The following is a 15,375-nucleotide window of genomic DNA, read 5'->3' as shown; positions in this document are numbered from 1 at the left end:
TGGGGTGGAAGCAAGGCAAAAAAATACAGAAATTGTCAGTAATTGACCAAATCCTGACCATTCTGGACTGGTTGATGCCAAGGTTGTGGGTTAAAGTTCTGTTGTCATATATGGTCTGGTCGCTGTCCATCTGTATAGCTTCTCAAAGCCTAAAGATCTATTTTTTTACCCCTTCATAAAAAGTATTTTATTGTAACGCAGTGTCTTTGTCTGTTCAAGCTGCTATAACAGAATAACATAGGCTGATGGCTTATAAACAACAGAAATTTCTTTCTCACAGTTCTGGAGTCTGGGAAGTCCTGGATAAAAATGTCAGCAGATTTGACTTCTGGTGAGGGCTGCTTCCTGGTTAATAGATGGCCGTCTTCTCTCTGTGTTCTCATACGGCAAAAGGAAGGAGAGAGCCTTAAGGTCTCTTTTATAAGGCTATTAATCCCTATCTTCAAGGCTTCATCCCATGACCTAATCACTTCTCATAGGCCTTACCTTTTAAAACCATTACACTGGGCATAAGGATTTAACATATGAATTTTGGAGGGACACAAACATTCTGTCTATAGCACACGGACATAACATTTAAGCAGAGAAGGCATTTTGTAAAGAGCATTTGTTAGAGCAAGATCAGATGAAGTTTTTTAAGGACGATCTTCATCTTTGAGATGTTCTTTTCTAGTTACTGCAATAAAAACCAGATTGGTTGGCCCTTAAGGCTATAAGTAATTATGTTCATCCAACATGATATTCATTAAATCTAAGTCTTGATTTTTAAATCTCTTGTTATGCTTGCCTGGGGGAAGTCACAGCAAAAAGAAATTTGAAAATATATAATAAAACTTCATTAACTGGTTTCTTAAAATCAGAATACTTGATAATTCAGATAAGGAGAATACTGAAGCTATTTACCCACAAAGAAGTATTTTGCTAAGTAAATTATTGTGTATATCTGAAAGTTTAAAAACCTACTTTTCTTGTTTTATACATTTTCAAGTTTTATTGGAATGTAACTGACATGTAACATTATATAAGTTAAAAGTGTATAACACAATGACTTGATATACATATGTATTGCCAAATGATTACTGCAATTAGTTAACATCCATCATCTTTCATAGTTATAATTGTTTTTCTTACCCTGAGAATTTTTAAGATCTCCTCTCTTAGCAACTTTCAAATATACTCTACAGTATTATTAACTATAGCCACCATGCTGCATATCACATCCCCAGAATCTATTTACCTTATACCCTCTGACCCCCTTCATCCATCTCTCCCACCCTTTACTTCCCCTTGTCTAGAAACCACCAATCTGTTCTCTATTTCTATGAGTTCAAGTTTTTTTTTAATGTTTTCTTAAATGTTTATTTATTTATTTTGAGAGAGAGAGAGAGAGAGAGAGAGAGAGAGAGACAGCAGGGGAGGGACAGAGAGAGAGGGAGAGAGAATCCCAAGCGGGCTCCGTGCTATCAGCACACAGCGGACACAAGGCTCAATCCCAGGAATCATGAGACCATGACCCGAACCAAAATCAATAGCTGGAAACTTAACCAACTGAGTCACCCACGCCCTCCTCAAGCTTTTTAGATATCACATATAACTAGGATCATATAGTATTTGCCTTTCTCTGTCTTACTTATCTCACCTAGCATAATACCCTCAAAGTCCATCCATGTGATATATAAGTATCACATTTTCTTTATTGATTCATTGTCAGTGGACACATAGATGGTTTTCACATCTTGATTATTGTAAATAATGCTGCAATACATTTGAGGGTCCCAATATCTCTGATGTAGCAGTTTCATTTTCTTTCTATATATACCCAGGAGTGAAATTGCTGGATCATATGGTAGTCTTATTTTTAATTTTTTGAGGAACCCCCCCGTGTTGTTTTCCATAGTAACTCCACAATTTACATTCCCACTAATGGTACACAAAGGTCCCATTTCTCCACATGCCCCTCAGCATTTGTTATCTCTTGACATTTTGATGACAGTATCCTAACAGGTGGGAGATAATATCCCATTCTGGTTCTGATCTGCAATCCTCTGATGATGACTGATGCTGAACATCCTTTCCAGTACCTGTTGGCCATTTGAATATCTGCTTTGGGAAAGTGTTTATTCAGGTCATTTGCCCATTTATTCATTGGATTATTTGGCTTATTGCTATTGAGTTGTATGAGTGCTTTATGTATTTTGGATACTAACCCCTTATCAGATATATGTTTTGCAAATATTTTCTCCCATTTCATGGGTTGCCTTTTCGTTACGTTCATCGTTTTTGAGATTGTGCAGAGCTTTTTAGTTTGATGTAGTTGCACATATTTATTTTTTATCTTGTTGCTTGTGCTTTAAGTGCCGTATCTAAAACAAATTGCCAAGACCATTGTCAAGGAGCTTTTCCCAACACCATTTAAAGAAAAGACTTATCTTTTCTCTTTGAGTATTCTTGGCTTCCTTGTCAAATATTAGCTGGCCACATATGTGTGGGTTTAGCACTAAACTAGGCTCTCAGTTCTGTTCCATTGGTCTATATGTCTGTCTTTATGCCAATACCATACTGTTTTGATTGCTATAGATTTATACTATAGTTTGAAATCAAGAAGTGTAATGCTTCCAACTTTGTTCTCCTTTATCAATATTGTTTTAGATTTGGGGCTCTTTTGTGGTTCCAAACCAATTTTAGGATAGTTTTTTTTAATTTCTATTAAAAACTGTCATTGGAATCTTGATAGAGATTACATTGAATCTATAAATGGCTTTAGGCATTACAGACATTGTAACAATATTAATTCTTCCAATCTATGAACACAGAATATTGTTCCATTTACTTGTACTTCTTCCAAGTTCTTTTACCAATGTCTTATAGTTTTTAGTATAGAGATCTTTCACCTCCTTGGTTTAATTTATTACTAAATATTTTATTGCTTATGATGCTGTTGTAAATGGGATTTTCTTTGTGTCTTTTTCAGGTAATTTGCTACAAATATATAGAAATGGTACTGATTTTTCTATGTTCATTTTGTATTATGCAAATTACTGAATTAATTAATTATACCTAACAGGTTTTTGGTTCAGTCTTTAGAACTTTCCATATATAAAATCATGTCATCTTTATTTTTTTTAATTTGTTTTAAGGTTTACTTTTGAGAGAGAGACAGAACACAAGCAGGGGAGGGCAGAGAGAGAGGGAGACACAGAACCCAAAGCAGGTTCCACGCTCCAAACTGTCAGCACAGAGCCCAGTTCAGGGCTGGAACTCACGAACCATAAGATCATGACCTGAGCTGAAGTCGGAGGCTTAACCAACTGAGCCACCCAGGTTCCCCTCATGTCACCTTAAAATAGAAACAATTTCACTTCCTTTCTGACTGATTCCTTTTATTTCTTCTTCTTATTGCCCTGACTAGAACTTCCAATGCTATACTGAATAGGAACCGTGAGAGTGGGAGCGGGGAGGGGGAGGAGGCAGCTGGGTTGCTCATTCGGTTAAGCGACAGACTCTTGATTTCAGCTCAGGTCAGGATCTCACAGTTTTTTGATTCCAGCCTGGGTTGGGGTCTGGGCTGACAGCACAAACCCTGCTTAGGATTCTGTCTCCCTTTCTCTCTGCCCCTCCTCCACTTGCTCTCTATCTCTCTAGCAAAACAAAGAAAAAGAAAAAGAATTGGGGAGCCTGGGTGGCTCAGTTGCTTGGGCGTCCAACTTCAGCTCAGGTCATGATCTCGCAGTCCATGAGTTCCAGTCCCGCGTCGGGCTCTGTGCTGACAGCTCAGAGCCTGGAGCCTGTTTCAGATTCTGTGTCTCCCTCTCTCTCTGACCTTCCCCCGTTCATGCTCTGTCTCTCTCTGTCTCAAAAATGAATAAACATTTTTAAAAAAACCCTTTTTTAAAGAAAAAGAAAAAGAACGGTGAGAGTGAGTACCCTTGTCTTGTTCCTGATCTTAGATGCAAAGCTTTCAACCTTCCATCACTGATTATGATGTTAGCTCTGGACTTAGCATACGTGGCCTTTTTTTCTGTAAACCCCGTCCCCTTTCTCTGTAACCAATCTAATCTCTGGTGGTCCAGCCGGATTCCCCGTGATGCCCATAGAGCCACACCTGACTGGCCTCCAGGGAAGCAAGCCACAATGCTAGGGGAGCAGCATGTCCACCCTGGGTTCTCTTTTTCCCACCAGAGAAACCATAGTTCCCCACAGGCCCTCTCAGCATGGAGATGTGCCATCCTGGGGGAGGGTAACATGCTCAGAGTGCAGCATTCCTCTTACCCTTCTAATACTGTCTCTGGTCCCTAGGGTCCAGGGGGGTGCTCCAGCCTCACCCATGTTCTGAGATTTTCACAGCGGTGTCTTGTCAATGGCTGGTCACTGCCCACTGGGGGGACAGACGTCAGAAACAACTTATGCTGCCATCTTGATCGCGTCGTTGCCAAAATATCTGCTTTTCTGAGCCATTCATTAGAATTTTTACTAATATTGAGCAGTTCTCCAAATCTCACTAGCCTAAATAAAAGAGGACTTAGTATCAATACAACGTGCTGTGCTTAAAGTAAAATAGCATGGCAGTGTGAAATCCCATGTGATTTTGATCTTCAAAGATGCGAGCAAAGGGATAGTTCCTAATAAGGTGGCTGATTCCTGGTGCATTTATTGTAAACAGACGTTTACAAGTTGGTAGGATTTTTTTCCTATAATATGCACACTCTTCAACAATATAGGCATGTTCTTACTGTAATTACGAAATAAAACAAGGAAGTACAAGGTGTCACTATATTTAAACAATATTTCCCAGTATAACAAAACAGAAATGAACTTGGTAACCTCAAAGGTCTCTTTTGGCCCCCAAAGTTTGATTAATAGCTCACGTTTGTGTAAAGTTTAGTATGTTCCAAGCGCTTTGAAAAGGTAAACTTCTTTATGTGATTCTAATAATATTTATTGAGTGCCTGCTGTGTGCTGGACCCACTTAAAATTATCACCTCTTTAACCCTCCAAATGATCTTATAAAGTGGCTATTATTATTATTACTATTATTCTTTTTTTATAAATAACAAGTGGATCCCTGGAAAGATGAAGCACTTTGACTCCTAGCTCATTCCTCCTCTATTGTGCCAACCTGCTGTTGCTCTCTTGCAGGGAAGGGACCAAGTAGAACTGCAGGGTTGGAGGGATGCCTGGGTGGCTCAGTCGGTTAAGTGTCCGACATTGGCTCAGGTCATGATCTCACTGTTCGCAAGTTTGAGCCCCTTATTGGGCTCTGTGCTGACAGCTCAGAGCCTGGAGCCTGCTTGGGATTCTGTGTCTCCCTCTCTTTCTGCCCCTCCCCCACTCTCACTCTGTCTCTCTCTGTCTCTCTCTTTCTCTCTCTCTCTCAAAAATAAACATTTTAAAAAATTAAAAAAAAAAAAAAAAAAAGAACTGTAGGGCTGGAAAGCCGGAACCAGGGGTCTTGTCTCCACGTTATGGGGTGAGTTTGGGCTGCCCAACCCACAAGTAGGGAATCCAGAACCAAAACCAGATCAGCCACACCATGAGGTTTGGGGGCCAAGAAGCTGAAGCAAAAGCTGAGTTGCCAAATCTCAGCAGGAGAAACCTAAAATATCCAAATTGATAAAAAAGGTATTCGGTTAAAAAGCCAGGCTGGTTTGGGTCATGGAATGCAGCAAGGGGACCTGCTGGAGAGGGAAGTTACTCCAAAGCTGGCAGGGGACCAGCTGCCTCGGCTCATATTAGTTCTTGCAAGGCCAGGTGAGGAGGAATTCAACCAGGTTGCAGATGTCTAAAGCACTTGACAGTGACATGGGGCCCTTGGTGAACGGCAGCTTTAGGAAGCAGCAGTGCTTACGTGGAGGAGAGGCGCTTAGGAAATTTCTGAGTTCCGTCACTCATTAGATGTGTGACTGGGGAAAGCCATTTAAACTCTCCGAGCTCTAAATTTCTTCATCTATAAGCCTGAAATAATAACAACCAAACAGGTCATTTTTAACATATCCAATGTTAAAATAATTTCATTGTCTGAAAGTAGTAATTACAGCAACAGATGTCCTCATCCTGTCACTGACCCTCGGCCTGTTCTTGACCGGGGCTGCAGCAGGAAACTAGCCAGACCCGTTCAGTGCTAGGTAACCAACCTGTGTTGTTGGAGAAAAGAAATTTAACAGAAACCCAAACGTCATGGGAATGTGATCACTGGTAGCTGTTATAAGTGTTGGGTTTATGATCCACAAAGGACCGGGGGAAATGGGGAGACCTCTCTAGTGAGTAATTCCGGGGGAAATGGGGAGACCTCTCTAGTGAGAATTACTGGTTTCTCTCGGGTTAACTCAACCTAATCCAGGTCTAATAAAATTCATCTTGACTCTCCTCTGAGAGACAAATCTTTCAGCTGCTTTGCGCTTTTATAGGTTTGAAAGCTATAGTATGAATCAGTGCTGATGTTTGCCGAATTGATTTGCTTCCCCCTTGGATTCTGTGCCTGTTTTCTACAGGAGGAAATCAATGTCTGGGGAGGCGGTAGCGGGGCGCATTTTAAGAAGTATTTTTGATATGATAAATATTTCTAGTACACAATTATCCAAGGCTCCCAGATACTAGCCACTAGGTGAGACAGGGGCTTCCGTGGATCACTGTTAACTGTTTTTTGTTCTTTATGAGTTCCTAGAGATACACAACGCAGTACTTTTGGTATTTGCCTATAATTTTTACTCAGAGGAATATAATAACTGAAGAGAGCAAGGAAGGAAGGAAAAGGAGGAGAAAGAGTAAGAAAGGAGGAGGCCACAGGAAAAATAATAAGGTGGAATCAACATGGCCTCACCAATTTGGGTTCTGACTTAAAGGTGCATGTCTATGAAAAAATAACAAGACAAAATATTTAAAACAGACGCTGCTGGAGAATCAGAGATGCATCTTTGCCACACCAATAAAAGACAGCTGCTGAAAGTCTGCTCATAATTAGCTGCCTTGTTCCTAGTCTGACACAGTAATAGTACAGTTTACAAAAGAAAGACACAGCTAATCAGGCCATACCAACTACTCTGATTAGGTTACCGATGTTTGACGAGAATGGGTCATCCCGTGAAACACCTTGGAAAATGTTAGTGCTGTAATTTGTCTATTTAAAAAAAACACTACACATAAAATAATAGATTAGCCATTATCTCCTTTTGATTGTTAAATGCCACGCCTCTTTCCTTACTCGAAAGGCTCTCACACACAGGGTTGTCTTTGCTTAGAACGCTCTCTGGGCTTCCCACCTCTGCCTCCATCCCTTACTTGCCAGCCTTTGTCAGGTTCATTCCTACCCACATTTCTAACTTAAGCTCCGAGGCCACTTTGATGGAAAGGCCTTCCTGACTCCCTAATTAGATGAGGTTCCCCTGCATACATGCTCTCCTAGCAGCTGTAGCTCTCTTTGCACTCTTCCCACAACGGACTTTTTCTAAAGACCTGTCTTCTCCTCTTTCTTCCCCCAGTCCATTCCAAGGAATCCACCCCTTACACTACAAACAACAGAATATCCAGCCTATGTCTTCATTACGTATGCCCAGCATACTGCCTAGCACATAACAGACACTCAATAAATATTTGTCGAATGAACGGATGGATAGGACCAATTAAAGGAGACGGTCGCACAAGTATCCTGCTAAAGATACTGTATTTAATCAAAGCAACACTGGCTTTGATAACAAAAACATCAAAATCATAACAGCTTAATACAATAGAAGTTCTTGGCTTTCTCGCGTAATACTTTAATGCAGGTATTCCTAGTTGGGGAGGTATTCCTCCATGGCGAGTCAGAACCCAGGCTCCCTCTGTCCTGGGAAGGGAGAAAAGGGAGCGTTAGAGCCGCCTCGTCTATGTTTTAAAAGTCTCAGCTTGGAAGGAACACAGATCACTTCTGATCACACTCCATTCACAGGGATTAATCATCTGTTGTATCTGGAGGCAGAGGTGCTGGGAAATGGAGTCCTTGTCTCAGCATCCTTCCTGCAGTGACAGTACGACATGTGAAAAAGAGAGTCCAGATTCTTAGTGGATGTCTAAAATGTAACTAGCACAAACATACAATCAGGCCAACCCAGATAGTTCAAGCCGAAACAACCCTCCCTACCAAAAACACAGAAACCCAAATTCTCGGATCCGCACATTGCTAGTCAATCTTGCATGTGAAATCATGGCCCTATTAAGGCCTTTCTCATACTGACATTTTGCATTGTTAACAGTAAAGTCCTGAAAGCTCTCTTTATGCTCCTTGAAGCTGTTTCAGCTTTATTGGGTTATTGTTATAGCTTTATTTAATGGGGTGTCAAATTTTACATACAGCAAAAAACTACCTAAGTGTTTTCAACATTTCCTTGGCTGACAAAGTTCTCTTCTAATCACCAAGCCTACCCTTATTTAATTATCAGTAGTATAACCTAATGTAGCATGGCTGTATACCCAGAAACAGTTTGCAATAACATATAAAAGTGTAAATAATTTAAAATTGGGTGGCACTGGGCTTTAAACTATAGCTCAATATGGGTTTTTTTAGCATCAAGGAGAAGAACTAATACAGGGATCTCTAATTGATTTTCGTGAACTCTTGCCACATCTAAAGCCAAGAATTACTAGTTAATGTCTTTGGATGTTTTACAGGCACAAAATGTCACTTAAATAATAGCAAGTGTATCCCCAATGTCAAGTGCAATAAACAGAAAATAATATTGCAAGTAATAGTCAAAACAAATTAGTTGAGGATCATAGTCTTTCCTTGGATTTACTATAGGGAAATGGATTCCTATTTTAATGCAAATACCAAAGGAGAATATTCTTGTGAGGTCACGTTGATTTAAAAAGTTAACTGTGGGGTGCCTGAGTGGCTCAGTCAGTTAAGCATCTGACTCTTGGTTTTGGCTCAGGTCATGATCTCATAACTCGTGAGTCGAGCCCTACATTGGGCTTTGTGCTGACAGCATGGAGCCTGCTTGGGATGCTCTCTCTCCCTCTCTCTCTCTCTCTCTCTGACCCTCCTCTGCTTGTTCTCTGTATCTCTCTCAAAAATAATTTTTAAAAAAATTATTAAAAAAAAGTTAAATGTGCAGTGCTTACCATCAAAAGTAGGTGATGCTGATTCTATGACGGTGGCTACCAAGAGGACCATTTCTGCTCTCCTGAATTCTCAAGATGCTCCCATCCAATGGTTGCTGATGCGGTGATGACGCAGTTACTCATGTGGTCACTGGTGATTTGTGACACCCTCTCGGCCTCAAGGAATCAATTTATTATGCTCTTTGGCCAAAGGCAGTTGGGTTGACCTTATTATTTATGTGACCTTACTCTTCTTCTGGAAAGATTACTTGCTACTGCTTTAAGGATTAAGTTATATGGGAGTCAATTTGGGGGGAAAAGTTATACTGCTCCAAGTTTGCTTTCTAGCATGAGTTCCGTTAGAATGGTAATAACATCGAAATTGGTTAAATATTGAGATTAGTTTTACACTAGCACTGGCATTCCAACAATTACCCAAAAGGGACTATTGTCATTGGCTTGAAAGAAATCAGAGCTGTCCAAACAATCGTTATCCCCAGAAGCTGGTAGGGCCATCTTCATTAGCCTCTCAAGTTTCAGATTTTTTTCTCAGGTCCTAGGGTATGTTTTCCTTCTGGGACCTCGCTGGCTAAGGGACGGCATTTGACACAGAGCAGGCCAATTAACTCATTCACCTAAGATTTTTAATCCCGTGTGGGTAGTCTTAACTGAAAATGGATGAAGAAAAGTCTTCTTGAACCTCCTTTGTCCTTGCCAAAAACCATTCCTTTTGTTCCTTCTGTTCACAGGAGGATTCCTGGTTCCAGAGGCCTGACCTTTAAATGTTCCTTCAATTTTGGATGGTCTATATCCTTCAAACAAACTCATTTATTGCTTTAGACTTTAAAATTTGTGATCAAATAGTCACCCAAAGGCACCAGATTTCCAAGATTCAACTGGATGTCATTTTTACAGCTTTAAGAGTTGAACGGTTCCACAAAACAGAAGCATTTGAAAGAAGGTCTGTCAAGTTTAAAGAATTTACAACTATGTCAACAGTCAAGAAAACACCAGGTTCAGTTAAGCCACCTGGATGGGAATGAAGGCTTTCATGAGCAGAGCAGAGAAGTGGATTTCATGGACTGGGAGCCTAAATACTTTACATTATGAAGTCCTTCTAATAATTGGTGTTGACAGAAGAATCCAGTCATCACCTTGGCTAATATCTTCAGTCATCATATGTGTGAGAAGGTATCCCTAAAATGCCTTAGGATTTGATAAATGTTTCTGTAGTGGGTAAACATATTTTAATCCCAGGAAGATTTAAAGGTAAGTATAAAAACATGTGTCAGAGAATTACATTTATAATGAACTAATAATAATAATAACAATAATAATAATAATATTTGTGGTTTAGGAATCTCCACATATTTTGTATTCTGTGTACTTCTACTGCTTTAGAGAATTTGGCCTATTAGTATAGTCATTTTGTAATTCTCTTTCAAAATACACAAATCGGTCATTTAAATTGGTGATTTTAGGGGCACCTGGGTGGCTCAGTTGGTCAAGCATCTGACTCTTTATTTAGGCTCAGGTCGTGATCTCACTGTTCCTGAGTATGAGCCCCACCTCCAGCTCCTCAGCTGCCAGCATGGAGCCTACTTGGGATTCTCTGTCTCCTCTTCTCTCTCTGTCCCTGCCCCACTCTGTCTCTCTCAAAATAAATAAACTTAAAAATAAATAAATAAACTTAAAAATAAATAAATAAATAAATAAATAAATAATAAATTGGTGATTTTAAATAGAAAGTTTTCCAGTTTACATACTATCTGAATATCTAAAGGAACTAAAGAGTCACTATTTGCAAACTTAACTTGTTAGTCTTAAAAGAATTATCCAAGAATTCGGAGAGGTTTTGCTCATGGAGCCTGACATCAGAAATACCTAAAAGGGAAATACAAACATTAAATTCACCATGGAATTTAATGTCTTAAGATATTTAACTTGTTCTGCATAAGAGGCTATTACCTAAAGACTTTCAAAATGCCATATAGTCTACGTAGGTCTATAGAATTAACAAACAGAATAAAATTGTAAGTTGAATATAAAAGGTTCAGCATTTGTAGCTTTAATAAATAGAATATTTTTATGCTCAAAACAACCAAAAAAGTCACAATGATAGAACCCAAAGGGAAAGACGGTAGAGGGAAGGACATAAGTTTCCAAGCCAGTTGGGTTAGCCGTGGTAACAGTGTTACATATCATGAAAATATATCGAATGACCTTTTTTTTCCCTCTCAGCCTCAGAGTTAAATTTCCCCTCTGTTTTCCAGATACACGTTTGTTTTTTGTTTTGTTTTGTTATTTGTTTGTTTTTCTGAAGGCACACAGAAAGTGGTTAGAGCTTAAATTTATCATTCTGAAGCAACCTGTCTCAAGCTTCATGGATTGCCCACATTCACAAAAACAAGAAGGTGAAGAAAGTATGCTCAGTTAAAGGGTAGAATGAAAAAAGCACTGAACTAAAAGTTGCTGGAGAGGGTTTTTCTCTGAAACCGATGACAATTTTGGTAACATCACTTCATTTCTCTGTTCTATAGTTTCCTCATCTGTGAAATGAAGACAGTGGACAATAAAGCTGTCAAGATTTTTGCCACCCTTGATAGATTATTAATTATATTAATTCATTACACTAATGATAATTATAGTTATTCCTTTAAAAAAAATTTTTTTTAATGTTTATTTTTGAGAGAGAGAGAGAGAGACGGTGCAAGCAGGGGAGAGACAGAGAGAAAGGGAGACACAGAATCCGAAGCAGGCTCCAGGCTCCGAGCTGTCAGCACAGAGCCCAATGTGGGGCTGCAACTCATGAACCGTGAGATCATGACCTGAACCAAAGTCTGATGCCCAGCGGACTGAGCCATCCAGGCATCCCTATAATTATAATTATTCTAACAAGAATATAGACAGAGCATCTGGGTGGCTCAGTTGGTTGGATATCGGACCCTTGATTTCGGCTCAGGTCATGATCTCATGGTTTGTGAGTTAGAGCCCCAAGTCGGGGCTGATAACACAGCCTTCTTGGCATTCTCTCTCTCTCTCTTTCTCTGTCCCTCCCTCACTTTCTCTCTCTCCCTCAAAAGTAAATAAGTAAACATTTTTAAAAAACGAATTTAGACTAAAAACATTATAATATCATAAGTTGTGATTAATTCTTTAAAAACAATTTTAAAAGGAAAAGTCATGACTCATAAAATGAATGCATAGCAAAGGTTTTACTTAACTCCTTAGTAAACGAGGGGACCAGTAAGATGTTACAACTGACTCAACTCCAAAACCATGTATTTCTAGGTAGGTAAGGAGCGCTGAAGTGAATTTACAAACAGATGCAAGATTGGCCAAACTGGTCAATATCCACAAAGTGATAGTCCAACAGAAATCTGGGCGTCACACTCGATTCCAACCTCGTCTTCAGCCTCATCACATTATCAGTTAGTAGTCCTGTTCTTTCTGCCTCCAAAATATATGTCAAGTCTGTATTTATCCCTCCATCCTGACTGCCCCAGCTCTCTCCTAAGCGTCATTAGCTTTTATCAGAACTACTTTCATCTACTATCGCCTTTAAAACATGTGTCAGGAAAATATTTTAAACTATTAATCTACTTTTAAATTTATTGCTGTAGGGATGCCTAGGTGGCTCAGTCGGTTAAGCGTCCAACTTCTGCTCAGGTCCTGATCTCGCGGTTCGTGGATTTGAGATCTGCTTCAGGCTCTGCTAATAGCTTGGAGCCTGCTTTGGATTCTGTGTCTCCCTCTCTCCCTGCCTGTGTGCTCGCACACGTGCTCTCATTCTCTCTCTCTCTCTATCTCTCTCAAGAATGAATAAACGTTAAAAAATTTTTAAATAAAATAAAATTATTGCTGTCCTTTTTTTCTTCCTTTGCCCCAATTCAAATAATCAATCCAGTTTTTGTTGCCAGCTGGGTAGGAGGGGACGGAGACAAAGAGACTATAGCAGAGCAAAAATTAGAAATAGTTTGGTAATCTCCCAAGCTTTTTTTCCAAAGGAGTAATCACTAAAACTAGAAGATTAGATAGAGCGCAAAGTATCTAGGCCAGAATCATGAAAGAAAAATGATTTCCTTAAAACAGGAAAGAAATTCCCAAGACTTTAGAGTGTAATTTGCATAATGAGAACAGAGAGGTCCAAAGGTCTAAATACAGAGGGCATGTCCTAGGCAAAGCCACTAGAGGAGTGAAAAGACTTCAGTAATGAAAAGACTACCTTTATAAGAATCTAGGCAGCTTTGCAAAATCTCCTACATCCCCACTCCGACAGAGAGCCCCTGGATTTGAACAGCTATGTTGAAGAGATGACTGGATTTCAAAACAGATGACCCAACAACCAGATGCTGTCATCCCACTCTAAATGTTAGCATTGCATAAGATCCTGGAACAATCCAGAAAGTTGGGGGTAAATCACAACGACTAGGGTTAGAGTTTTCCACCAGCTTAATGGGATATAAGGCTTAAAATAGAAATCGAGTTAGACAAAGTAAAAGGAATTAAAACTAGAAAAGGGGAGTGGGGGCTAAGAAAATACAAGAGACTTTCATATCTATGAATGTGTAAGTCTAGTTATTCTGAAAAAAACACCTCCTGAGGCAAACAATTTATAAAACTCTGGATAAAATACTGCAAACTTTTCATAAATATATTTCTGGACTCAAAAGAAAGCAAAGATCCCTTCCCCCAAAAGACAATAGATCTGTATGCAACGAGAGCAGTCTGCAGTTCTTAAAGCCATAGAGGCCCTAGGTTTGATGATCAAATGGGGACCAAGAGATAAGAGCTTGACTTGCATAAATTGGGGATTAGATTTCTTGCATGAGTAATTAGATTAGATTTCTGACATATTGCAAGGGCCCCTGAAGGATGACTACAATTTTAATAAAGAAATAGGCTAGAATAGGAGCGCCTGGGTGGCTCAGTGCGTTAAGCCTCTGACTTCAGCTCAGGTCATGATCTTGCGGTGAGTTCGGCCCCACAGCAGGTTCTGGGCTGACAGCTCAGAGTCTGGAGCCTGCTTCAGATTCTGTGTCTCCCTGTCTCTCTGCCCCTCCCCCGCTCACGTTCTGTTTCTCTCTCTCTCAAAACATAAATAAATGTTAAAAAAAATAAAAAGAGGGGCGCCTGGGTGGCTCAGTCGGTTAAGCGGCCAACTTCGGCTCAGGTCATGATCTCATGGTCCGTGAGTTCGAGCCCCGCGTTGGGCTCTGTGCTGACAGCTCAGAGCCTGGAGCCTGTTTCAGATTCTGTGTCTCCCTCTCTCTCTGCCCCTCCCCTGTTCGTGCTCTGTCTCTCTCTGTCTCAAAAATAAATATTAAAAAAAAATTTTTAAAAAAGAAAAAGAAAAAAAAATAAATAGGCTAGAAGAAAATATACCTGTTGGTAAAGAGAAACACAAAAGGTAACTTGTCTATCAGAGACTGCTCAGCTCCATGTGAAAAAAGAGAAAAAATAATAATAAGGAAAATAGTCTCCCTCATAAATCAGAACCCTAGCCGTAACCTCACATGGATTTGGAGTATGAATATGCATTATCAAGTTCAAGACACTCCAGGCTGATAATCTGAAGTTGTTTTAGGTTGGAATGAATCCCAGAGATCTAGCAGAATCCAACGCACAGCCTTGCTACAGCAGAGGTCGGCAACTATGGCCAGGAGGCCAGATCTGTTTTTGTATTGCCTGTGACGTCAGAATAGCGGGGGCGGCGGGGACTGGGGGAGGGGGGGATCAAAACAAAAATATTTCATAACATAAGGAAATCGTATGAAGTTCACATTTCAGCGTTTACCGTAACTGAAGTTTTATTGGGACACAGCTGTACTTGTGTGCTGATGCGCTACCTACAGCTCTTTCACACTCCAGCCGCAGTGCCTGGTGGAGCGGTGGTGACAAGCTGCGTGGCGTTCTCGGGGCTTCACGCTGCTGCTACAAATCACACGGATGAAGTCGCAACCAGGCAGCATTTGGAGTGTCACGCACATCACTATACCGCCACGTTTTTTCTTTGTATTGTTATCGCGTACCCATCATGTCAAAACAAATGTAAAAAGTGAAAAGTACGAGTGCCTGGGTGGCTCAGTCGGTTGAGCGACCGACTCTCGATTTTGGTTCAGGCCATGATCTCGCGGTTCGCGAGTTGGAGCCCCACATCAAGCTCTGCACTATGACAGTGTGGAAGCCTGCTTGGGATTCTCTCTTTCTCTTTCTCTCCCTCTCTGTCTCTGCCCATCCTGTTATCTCTGTCCCAAAATAAATAAGTTAACTAAAAAAACTTTAATTAAAAAAAATGAAAAG

The 15,375-nt window shown here is 40.1% G+C and overlaps 1 pseudogene; it reads right to left on the bottom strand.

The window, feature by feature from the left end:
- Positions 1-15,062, bottom strand: part of LOC113600727 (NADH dehydrogenase [ubiquinone] flavoprotein 2, mitochondrial-like) — a 41,102-nt pseudogene extending 26,040 nt beyond the window's left edge.
- Positions 15,063-15,375: the final 313 nt, after the last annotated feature.

This window comes from Acinonyx jubatus, chromosome B1 (assembly GCF_027475565.1).
Source record: "Acinonyx jubatus isolate Ajub_Pintada_27869175 chromosome B1, VMU_Ajub_asm_v1.0, whole genome shotgun sequence".
Lineage (NCBI taxonomy): Eukaryota > Metazoa > Chordata > Mammalia > Carnivora > Felidae > Acinonyx > Acinonyx jubatus.
This window is presented reverse-complemented; position numbering and strand designations above follow the sequence as displayed.